This window comes from Lonchura striata, chromosome 4 (assembly GCF_046129695.1).
Source record: "Lonchura striata isolate bLonStr1 chromosome 4, bLonStr1.mat, whole genome shotgun sequence".
Taxonomy (NCBI): Eukaryota; Metazoa; Chordata; class Aves; order Passeriformes; family Estrildidae; genus Lonchura; species Lonchura striata.
Window position 1 is genome coordinate 25,232,399 of NC_134606.1, and position 12,056 is coordinate 25,244,454.

The 12,056-nt window shown below is 39.3% G+C and overlaps 1 long non-coding RNA gene across 1 annotated transcript in view; it reads left to right on the forward strand.

Annotated features, from left to right (window-relative positions):
* LOC110484987 (uncharacterized) overlaps positions 1 to 12,056 on the forward strand; it is a 58,274-nt gene that overhangs the window by 575 nt on the left and 45,643 nt on the right. The window lies entirely within an intron of this gene.

Consider the following 12,056-nt stretch of genomic DNA (forward strand, 5'->3'; position numbering starts at 1 on the left):
CCCCCCGAGCGGCCGGCGCGCGCGCGCGTGCCCGCGCGTGCCGGGGCGCGGGGCTGCCCCGCGGAGCCGTCACGGGGCCGCGCCCGCCGTCCCCGCGCGGGCACGGCGTGTGAGGGGCCCCGCCCGCGGGGCACCGGCCCCGGCCCGGGGCGGGCACGGCGTGTGAGGGGTCCCCGCCCGCGGGGCACCGGCCCGGGGCGGGCACGGCGTGTGAGGGGTCCCCGCCCGCGGGGCACCGGCCCGGGGCGGGCACGGCGTGTGAGGGGCCCCGCCCGCGGGGCACCGGCTCCGGCCGGGGCGGGCACGGCGTGTGAGGGGCCCCGCCCGCGGGGCACCGGCCCGGGGCGGGCACGGCGTGTGAGGGGTCCCCGCCCGCGGGGCACCGGCTCCGGCCCCGGGCGGCTGCCGCGGCCTCGGAGCCCGGAGCGGGCGGGCGCGGCAGCCTTGCCGGTGCGCGAACGAGAAATGGGGCGAAAAGCGCTCCCCAGACCGGTACAACTCATTTTCCGTAGCCCTCCCTCCTCAGCCTGTCAATGGCCTCCGGTCAGGGCGCGCTGGCCGGGCGCAGCCCCGGCAGCCGCGCCGCTCTCACCCGGACTGCGGCGGGAGCGGGGAGCCGCCAGCCCCGGCTGCTGCCTCATTAACATTCCCTTCCCCGCTTGCCCACCGGCACAGTCTAATTGGAATGCAGAGAGAAGAAAAGTCCATCATTTAATGGGAGCCCAGGATGAAGGCAGACAAGGAAACAAACCTCGCTTGTATTTTTTGCCTTTTTCTCCCCTCAAATTGCATTACTTTCTGTTGTATTGTCTTCTAAAGCACGTTGCCCTCCTTTCATATATGCATTCCTTCTCTGATCGTAACTGGATCACTGCTGGGACTCATTCTCATTGATTTCAGGTTTTCCAGTACAAGTAGAACAGGACAGGCTTAATAATTAAAGATAAGGGTTTATATTTAGTGTACCCTCATTTTGCATTGTTAACTCAGAAATAATTAAATAACGCTGGCAATAATATTTCAGCCTCTTATTTTTGCATTTTAAACCAGTCCTCATCTATCTCCTTTCCTTTCAGTCTCTTTAATTGCCCAAAGCACCATCTCAATTATCCTCTCTTAATGTCACCGGTCATCTTATTGTGTTTAACTGAAATTATTCTGATGAAGTTCAGTCCTTAGTCAATAACAGTTCCAAAATGAATATGTGAAATAGGATGCACGGACGTGGGGCAGGGGTGGGTAGGAAGAGAGAGAGGAAGGAAACAGAAGGGAAGGAGAAAGAAGTAGGGGAAAAAAAAAAGAGAAAAAACTTCTTAGTTTACCTATACAACTGGGATGTTCCTGCTTCCAAATTGTTGCAGTTTGCAATTAGAGGTGTCTTTGTTTCCTTCTCCTTTCATGGTTTAATGACTCCACGGTAGAAGATGAGAAAAAAAAGAAGGAAGAAAAAAACTTGGGCAATCAAGACAATTTGTCCCTTCCAACTTTGAGTTGTTTTGTAACTTGGAGTAAGACTGAGAAGAGCGAGGGAATAAAACCAGTAAAATGACAGCCCAAACTGTGGAAAATGACAAATATAAGGATACAGGAGCAAAAGCTGAAATGTGAAAAGCACTCTTTCAGCAGCCATCTAACCCTGGCTGTGTTGAAGACACAAGGCCCTCATCTCTCCCTGCCCAGATGTGAAAATGTGCTCTGTTCATTGTTAGTTAGGTATCTGTGGTCAATCAAAACTCTTCTCTGGATCTGCCTGAAAGACCCACATATTAGGAATTAACAACTGATACTAGATGCAGCATCAAGCCTCACAGAAAAGAAAACTAGATTTGACTGCTTGTCCTAAGAAAAAGTGACTTCGCTGATATCAAAATGGAGGAGGAAAAAAGAATCACTGAAAGTGATCTGAAGTCTCCATGATTTATTCTGATATGAAACACCTTATGTAATCCAAGCAGAATGGGTTTTTTTCCACAGATATTCATGGAATTCCTTCTCAAAACACACTTCCAGTAATAATACTGAAGCTATAATCTAATTTTCATCTATAAGTTGCATCAAAAAAATAAATGCACTCATTAAGGGAAGCAGTCACAGTGGCTCCTTGTTTCTGTGATAGCACATTGTCATTCTTCGATGGCCACAAAGGGTAGGAATGTATTTATAATGAGCTTGTGCTCGTCTTGTAGACTTTCCCAAGGAAAATGTGCTGGTTTTTAGGCTCTAATCACAATTACAATTACACAATTACAATCACAAAGAACAATGTTCTTTGAGATTTTCATGCACCGAAGTCATGCTTCAGATCTAAAATTTTAAAATAACCCCTCATACTCATTTTAAACAAATTGGACAGGCCAGTGAGGCATCCCAAATCAGAGGAAAGCTGAGTAGAGGGACAAGCTACTATGGCAATGTGAAAAATCAGAGGCAATATAATTACTAACAGAGAGAAGGGTTTTTCTGCTAGACTCGCATACTTACAACCTGTGCTGCCAGTGAACGGGAAAGTATTTGAGGAGAAAACTGTGGTATTGCTGAGCTATTTTTGTTTTGTTGGGTTACATGCAAGCATAGCTCAAATGTGTTAGCTCTAGGTGGTTTGAAAAAGTGTGCTTGAGCCCCCTCAGGTGCACAGTCAGCAGGGAAGTCTTCTTCCTTTCTGCATTATTATTTGTGGTTTGGTATTGAATGCTGCCATTCATTACTGAATTTCAATTAATGCTGAGTGATATGCAGCATCCAACACGTCACCTGGGTTTGTGAGACTCTCCCAAGTCCTGATGCAAGCACCCTGGAAGGTGTGGAATCATGCCTTTGGTTTGAATAGGACTTGAAATAGTCCACAGAAAGACAGCAGGTCTACAAATTGTTACTTTCAAAGTATAAATAAAATATTTTACTTAAAAGGCTCTATTTCTTTTGTGCTATATTTGCTGCAATATATAAATAGAATTCAATCATTATTTTGATATTTTAAAAATCTTAAAAACAAAAAAAAAGACCTTACAATCTTATTATCCCTTGCTAAGCATCTCAAAACTCTGCACAGGCTGATAAACAATGTTTCAGAATTCTTTTGTGAGATTGGAATGACTTCCTCTGTGAGCACAAATTGAATAGCAGGATAGGTATGTGACATTTCATAATCACTTCTTAGAGTTTAGAGGTAATAGCAACACAGGAGAGGTTAAGCCAAGGCCTCAAGTCATTATCCAGAGTGCAAAACACTAGATTGAATGTTTCCCTTAAAATTGTGCTTAAAAGAATAATTTATATGACAAAGTTACACCTTTCCTCAGACAAAATAAATTACTCAAAAGCAATATCCCTGATTTGTAGCCACTAGGGAGGTCACAGTAAGCATTTTCTGTCATGGACATAATCAAGTAATGCAAAACAGAACTTAATACATTATTCTGATCTGGGGTACATTCTGCAGTATAATATTTTCAGAAAAAAATTTGGCAGATTGAGGTAATCAGCATTTACTTTGTACTGCTTGAGAATAATCCCCACCCTTATATCTAGGCCAGCAGCAGTCTGAGCTGTAAGGATATAAACAATAATCACTGGAGTTAAATGAAATTATGCATATATGTGAAAATTGAAGTGATATATCATTATTTTTTGTATGTGATAACTGGATTTTTTAGTATAAATTATGTTTTTTATAAACATCCTTACCTCTAAAAAGGATAAGATATTTTTGATAGATGTTTCATCCTTTTAAAATTTCTATTTCAATTAATTAAATAGTTAAATATAAGTTCAAGTGTTTGAGATATATATCCAAGATATATTTTTTATGTAAACATGTATGTTATCTTACTTCTGTAAATAATGATCAAAATAAAATGTTGAAGAGGGGAATAAGTTTTTTAACCCTAGACTGACTCATCATACAGGTACATGAGAAAAAAGAAGGAAGAAGCTGGCTTTTTTCAGGAGCCCCCTAAAAAAATGATGGAAGTCAGATTTCTGTAAGAAGCCTCAGGTGTCCAGAACTGCTCTTCCTTATGCAAAATTGCAGCACAAATTTCTCAAAGTTGAAATCATTTTGAGATGCACCATCCAATACTAGATGCTACTATAACAAGGAAACACAAAAAATCTTACAACTTTATGCAGTACCCACCATTGTAAGGGTCTGAGCAAGTCAGAGTTTTCAGTTTGACTGTGTCACTTATAGATTGGGAAGGGTTTCTGTGCTTGTTGAAAAGCTCTAGCTATCAGTCTTCCTGACTGAAGAGCAAAAGCAAAGGGCCAGTGCCAGCTTTATTTCAGCTCTGTGTAATCAGCTTTAAGTTGCTTTCCAATGTGCACTGAGAAATTCAGCAGAACAGGAAATTGAAATGAGCTTTCCCACCTTAAATATTGATGAATGTTTCTTTCCCAGGATTATACTTTTCCCAGATTTGAACTTTAAATACCACATGAGGATTTTTAATTTTCTCTAAACGCAAAGATACCTACAGAAAGAGTGAGCAGAGAGTCTTTGCTATCAGGAGTAGTGAAACTTTCCTCATCCTTTTAGAGTAGACTTTGGTGGGAGAAATGTAAGACAAGCGACAGAGGGCAATGTAACACATTTACCAGCTGGCTAATCACTCTTGGTCTGAGTTGAGAGGAAGAGGAGATCTGCTTTTATAGAAGCAACACTTTTCTTCATCTGCAAATACCTGTTTTATGTTTTATAGCTCACGGCAAAATGAGATCTTTGCTTGAGTAGATGAGACAGAATGCTGAAAATGAAAATACATGTAAAATTATTCTATAAATATAATTACCTTTGTGTTATTTGTATAAATACAGTTTATCTTTCAAGTGTTTCTTGGACTCTGAAGATTTTTTTAAGGTAAAGCAACACAGATCTATGATGTTTCATGTCTCAAGTATCCAGTTTGGGGCAAGTAGAACTTGTTTATTAGAAAGATAGAAATATACTTAATTTCTAAAAATCAATGTTGCAACATAGAACTACTTTGAGTTCCCCTGTGTTTGTATATATTTTAAAGCTCAAAACCAAATCCCTTTGTATTGCTACAATGTGATTGATATTCAGGGCAAATTTTACAAATGTAGGGTCAGTTGTAATCAACCCTTTTTCCAGGAAGAGACAGAAAGGAAAGACACTAGACTTCTGCCACTTTGTGTGGCCTAAAAAATTGCCATGTGCTGACTTTGCAGCCTGGTGATATGAGGAATCACTTGCCAGTGGTTATCTTTGTTTCTGCAAAAGCTTGTCACTAGCTGATACTGGCCATCCTAAATAATATTTTATGCACACGAATTTATCAATGATCACAGGATCTGCCTAAGCCTCAGAGCCTCAGACAACTTGTTAGAGGATGTGCTTCTGCACATCTCAGCCTAGCACCATAATGCAGGCTGTAGGCAGATGACACAATTGAGCGGTGATATTTCTGTGTTTAAAATATCTATTCAATTACTTAAATTTTGCTTCTGGGGATCCAGTAACATGAAAGATCAGTTAAAATAAGCAGAAAGCTAGATTATAGTATGACAAACAAAGGGATTAAGGAGGGATGAACTTTTCAGACAAACTAGTTCAAAAAGAACTATCTTTTGTAAATAAGCACAAGTCACTCTTGAACAAGAAGTGCAATGCAGACCTTCAGATTGCCTGAAAATTGCTGAAATTGGCAGTTCTGGCAGTGCCAGGTTTTGAGCAGAAAATAATCATGGGTCATTTATTCTTACCAAGAGTGCATTTAAAATTTAAATTTAAAATAATGGATGCTTTTCTAAATTTCTTATAAAAACATTTAATCATTTGGCCTTATTTAATTTCTCTCAAAAAAATGGCCAGAATTCAGTTAGCAGTCTGTTCAATAAGTGCTCCGAGTCAGGAAAGCTTTTGTTGCTGATCCAAGACTACATTATCTTGGGTGGCAAAAAGTTTGCATTTTAAAAATAATTCTGCCTCCCAGGACTTCAAAGAGTTTCTTCCTGTCTTTGACTAATGTTAGCTAAAACACACACAAAGGTGTTCTTCTATCAGTAACAACAAATAACCCAAAGACAGTTCTAACATGAAATGTCTTGCCTAGCTTCAGCAAGAACAACAACAACAGAAAAAAACACATTACTCCATGCTTGAGTTAACACAAATGTAGCTTTTTCATTGATGGAGTCTAGGAGGAGAAGTGTTGTGCTATGTCCCATGGTTTTTTAGAAAAAAACCATAAGCCATATAATTGCTTAAGGGTGTAGCTGTAGTTTATAACAGTCTGCTCACATTTTGCAGAAGCATGGAGCTATATATTTCTGGGTTAATTAACTGTCATAACAGTATTTTTATGCATTTAAAAGAAGAATTTAGCTTTTCAGCACACTGCAGATGACATATTATGCAGGATGACAATTAAATCATAGTATAGACAACTGCATAAACAAACTGCTGGATTTCAGTGCCTGTTCCAACTATTGCTGTTTCCTAAACTGCCCCTTGCTGCATCAACAGATAGAGAGATCAGAAAGCTTCCAAGCTGGACAGATAAGAAGCACCCCAGGACTGAGGAGGTGGTTAGATGGGTGCTCAGCCTGCCCTGCTGGAGGCCATTGAATTACCCCATGATTTCTCCTAGCATGCATCCAAGCTGGCAGTATGAACCCTTCACTCTTGCTTAAGCACAAGGGATCTTTGTGTGGATGAAGGTTCTCTGTCTCATCTCTCCTCACTTCCAAGCATGCAGATGCCAAGTACAGCCCAGAGCCCGAGAAAAAGCTTCAGGCTTCGGCCGCTGTCAGTAGGGCTGCATTCCATTGCTTTGAGAATGCCCCAGGCTAAAATAAATAAATAACCAGATAAATGGATGACAGCTCATCTAAACAGTCCTGATTTACCTTCCTCTCCTTTCAAGCAATGAATCACCAGTGAAAGGGTGATGACTCACGAGGGGAATCCAAAATATGCTCTCTCTTTCATATGTGAGTCTGCAGTAGCCATCCATGCTCCAAAGGAGGAGAAAGAAAACTGGGCTGCATTTTAATATTCATTTTCACAAAGCTGAGTCAAAACTGCTGGAAAGTGCCAAGGGATTTTCAAGGAAAAACAGCTGCCCTCATATCTCTGGGATGTAGCTAGAATGTATAAATAGTTGCACATGGCAGATAGTTTATGTCAACACAGTATTGTATTTGTGAGAGTCTGGGTAGCAACTGCTGTACACAAGAGAGCATCTGCAATAAAAATAATATGCTACTGTCTACAAAGCAAGAACTGTGTTACCCAAAAGCTTTGCATGGTGCTATTCAAGTCCACCACACAAAAAGAGGTGCCCATGGTAAGAGTTCATAAAACACCACTAAGATTATTTGAGAAGAGAGCTTGTTGTGTCATTTTTAATTGATTGATTCTGTGGTACATGGCTTTGTGCTCTCAGCTCATTCTGATGGTCTCTGTTGTCACTCTAAGAACCTGGCCAGTCCCTGGCGTGGGTGGACAAGTTGCATGCTACATTTTGGGACTGTGGCAACAGGCCCCTCTTCCCTCTTTGGGTTTCCCTCTTCTTTCTGCACTAATTCTTCACTGTGGCACCTGGCTTTAGAGGCTTGATTTGGTGTATTGCAAGTCCCTTTTTCCTGGGAAGCCCTAAGGGATGCTGTGGGTGCACAGGGACAGCTCCTTCCCCACCCTACCTGGGGCGCGCAGGGCCACATTTGATGGAGAATGCTTTTAGCTAAGCCCAAATTGCCTCTGTATTGAAAAGCAGGCATGAGCATGACCATATGTCACAAACATGCATGTTAGCTGGGACAAGATGCTCCCCAGTGCTGACTCTCCCTCAGTGCCTCAATCTGTTGTCACAAACACCAGAGGCAGAGGGACAGTGATCTGGGATGCAAGAAATTAAAAAATTACTCATTTCCTCAATCTAATTTATTTAGTCACACAACTTAAACTTCCAACTTTACAGACTTCACAGAATTCCCACTCTTCTCTTTTGCTTCCCATTTAACACAGGCAACTGTTCACCAGAAACCTCATATAGTCATATCCTTGACTGTAACTTTTTTATTATGTATTTAATTATGTATTTCCCAACAGGATTATTTCCAGTAAAAAAAAAAAAAATGTATGTGGATCTTACAATTCCCAATCAGTTTCTCTTCAAGGAAAAAAAAAAAATGTAGCTGAATGGAATCCTATTATTTTTTGAAATTTTAAAAGACTAGCAGGGGCTCCTGTTTGTATAAGGATGTTTCTATTGCTCCGAACCTAAATCTTATATTAAAATCTGTAGCTAAAAGAAAAAAAAAGATCAGTCTACCAAAAAACACCAACAGCTTACATTTAAGAAACTGAAGAAAATATGCATGATAGTCTTTGTGCACTGTTTATATTAGAGATGTGCGTGCAGCCCAATTTGGCAGACTTGTAGCTTTCATATACTTTCATTGGAGTAGTTTGGATTGCAGAGAAGGTCTTTCTTCTCTGGTTTTTACTCATAAAGGACTGGATTGAGTCCCTCATGGGTACATTCAGGAAACGGGAAATACTATTTTTTTTCTTTCTGCCCAGCAGCAGGTCTATCTTTAATTCAGTATAAACTGTGTTTCCTCTAATAAATTCTTATCATGCATTAAAAAAAAATTAAAAATCAAATGGATCAAGCTATTCAAAGAGACTATAAAGATTTTTTTTAATTTAAATATAATTTATATATCCAATTGTCTTTCTTTATCAGGGCATTTTTCTTCTCAGCTTCCTGCACATTTTACCAGCCTGTTCCATTTTAAAAAAATATCACAGGCTTCAAGTTGGCCCTGTATTACATCATCAAAATTCTGGGAAAGCTACTATTTCAAAGCTAATTGTTATTAATATTTTAATTTGGTGACCATTATTTTAAATGTAAAAAGAGTCTTTGGTGTTCCATCCCTTAAACTGAAAAAAATATTTTATCAATGAAGAATTTTTTACTTCTGTAATACACAAGATGCTTTGATAACAAGTCTCAAAAATTATAAAAAGTACTTGCAAAGCCATCTAAGTATTTTCAAATGACACAGTAGGGTTTTATTTGGCTAAAAATGAAAGAGTAAATTTAAGTTGATTCTGAATACTATTCAGACATTATTTAAACAAAGACTGCTTGTTTGCAGTTTTCATTATTTTATGTATTTTGTGCTTCAACTCTGTCAAAATGCACTTGGTAAAACATTAATCATATGCAACCAGTTGAATATTGTTGCTGTGTTTCCTCAAGTTTTTATGTATCTCTGCATTCCAGTCACCTGGCAAACCCAAGTTGTAGTGTTAAAATCCCAACCAATTCTCATGATTTCCACAGGACCCATAATTCTTTCCAAGGGTTTTCACTTCAGAGACTGCTTTGAAGGTGAGTCCTTTGGATGTGTTTCACAGAAGAATGACAGGAGCTAGCACATTATTCCACCCAAATATCTGTGTTTGAGTGAAACCATCTGAATACTGAATTTTTTAGGGAAAGAAATGTGAAGATACTTCAAAGCATCTCAGATTTTGTTAACAGTGTGGAGTTTGCCAATAGGAGCAACAAAAGTTGATTGATAATGTTTGCACCTTTCAGATGTCAGGATGAATACTCAATAGTAGGTAACTCCATGGCTTTAGTGCTATTAACCCAGATTTGTCTGCAGGTTACTCTATACTGGATGTATCAGGATGAGTCCCCTAAAAACTCAATTTTCATACAGTATTTATGAAACATATTTAAGATCTGAAGTTTTGCATATGGTCTACAATCTCTTTTCTGTACCTGTGATCTGATGGACTGAGGTGGTAGAGGAAAATTAATACATTATCAACTAAAAAAAATGGAATTTTCTACATGTATTGGTTTTGGAATAATCCTGAAGTATTATAAAATCATGGAAGTACTATTAACATAATATATTTATACAAGGACAATGTATATTTAATCACTACTTAATGGTAATATAATAATAGGTTTCACCATAGAGAACGACAATATGGTTTTCATCTTCCTGAATTAATAATTTTGCAGAATACTGAAGACCATTTTTACATTTCATTCACATGCAGAAAGAAGAAATCATTTTCTGAGCAACTAAGGAAACCTCTAAAATAAATCAAAGCTGTGGGCAGTGAGCACAGAGAACTAATTAACTCAAGGCGAGTAACCCAGGAAAATTAATGCTGGACAGAGGGGGACTTCAAAGACTTTAAGGGTAACAGTTTAAAATGCAGTCTTTATGGTCTTGAATAGTTAAGGCCTTGTGACTGACTATATTCTTCTCAGAAGGCGTGAAACATCAAAGGAGAGGGGAACAGAAATAAATCTGTGCACAAAAAGAACTGAGAAAGGAAGAGCTTTCATTGTGTTCACAGAAGGGAAAGATTCCTCAAGATTCTCAGAGTCTACTCAGGAGACAGTGACCACTACTACTGCACTATGAACAGGGGCATGGTGCAGGGAGATAGTCAAAGGATCATGTGTAGGGGTGCAGATATGCTGGGTACCCCTTAGGTGGTGTGTCTGGTGGATGCTGCAGCTGTGTCAGGATCTTCAGCACAGTGTGTCCCATGTCTGCAAGTAGCTTCTTTTATACTGTTGCTAAATTCAGTGTTCATTAGTCAGAATCAGAGAAGAGAGGTGCTTCTGAATCACTGATGTAAAGTGGCACTGTAAAGGAGTTGTGATCCTATGACACACCAGGAAGGTTTTTGCAGGAGAAATAAAGTTTTAGTACCTCAGTATATGATGCTTTTGTGGTCCTGACAGGAATAATAACAATCAGCTTTTAAATGGGTGTTTCAGAAGAAGGAATTGAAACTTGGAATATCAGTCCAAAAAGGCCATGGAAATAACAGGATTACTTGTACTACAGAGGAAAGCCGAGAGCTTTTTCCTTATGCCTACTACAGTGAAGGCTGAAGAAAGAGGGGCAAAAAGAGGGTAGGAAGCTCTGATGAGGTTTCTTTAGGAAACATCAAAGCAAAAAAGAGATCTTGCTGCTGAAGGACAAAAGAGGTGAGTAACCACAATAGATAACCACAAAAAGTAACCACAAAAGTGAGTAACCACAATAGTAACCACAAAAGAGGTGAGTAACTCAAATAGATGTGCCCGTGAAAATAGAGGGTTTCTAGCAAAGTGGAACAGCTGCAATAGGAGATTGTGAGAGTGTAAAACAACTGTTGGTAAGAAAAAGGGAGCAAACCAGATGTTTGAGCATCATTTTTCTGGATTCTTCTTGGTTTGGGATATATTTCTCATTCTTTGATTAAACTTTGAAAATACTGGAAAATCCCTTTTGTAATCTTCAGCTATATTTTCTACTGAAGACAGTGTTGACTGGGAAAACTATATGCAGGAGCAGAGTTATTTTACTTCTAAACATCTTGAGTGTTTCAACACTATTACTTCATAGTAGAAAAAAAATCAATTATAGCAATAATTTTATCATTAAAACGGTACAAAACTTATAGGCATATTTTATCACAAGCACCTACAGACACAGTTGTTGAGTGTTCATTTGGCAACACTAGTAGCATCTGTTGCACAGATATTTAAATACCATCACTGTCCAGTTTTTGGATGGAGCTGCCTTGCAGAAAAGTGCATTTTTGAACTAATAATGTGTATACTGATTCCTTACACATGAAACCTGCCCTTTTCCAAGCAACCACGCTACATCAGCTCATTATGGTTATGAAAAAGATATGCTATTAAAATATGTTGCCATGACTGCTCTGGAACCTTTAAACACAAAATTACTTTTTTTTTTTTTTTTTGAGACTTATTGGCTGGTTGAGACAAATTTCTTCCAAAAAGACATAGAGAACAAGTTACAATTCTTTCTCTTGTTGTTTTGTTAATATTAGGATTTTCCCCTTAAGGCTCAATATGGATTCAGTGACATCACAGTTGTATATTTTATAACAACATATACTCTGAATACCTCAGAAGAGTAAGATACATGTTGACAGAAGTCAGAAATAAGTGAGGTGTCTCGAAGTATCTTAAATATGTACACATGGATGAAGATTAAGTTTAGAGGTTTTCTGCTGAACAGAAAAGTATTTT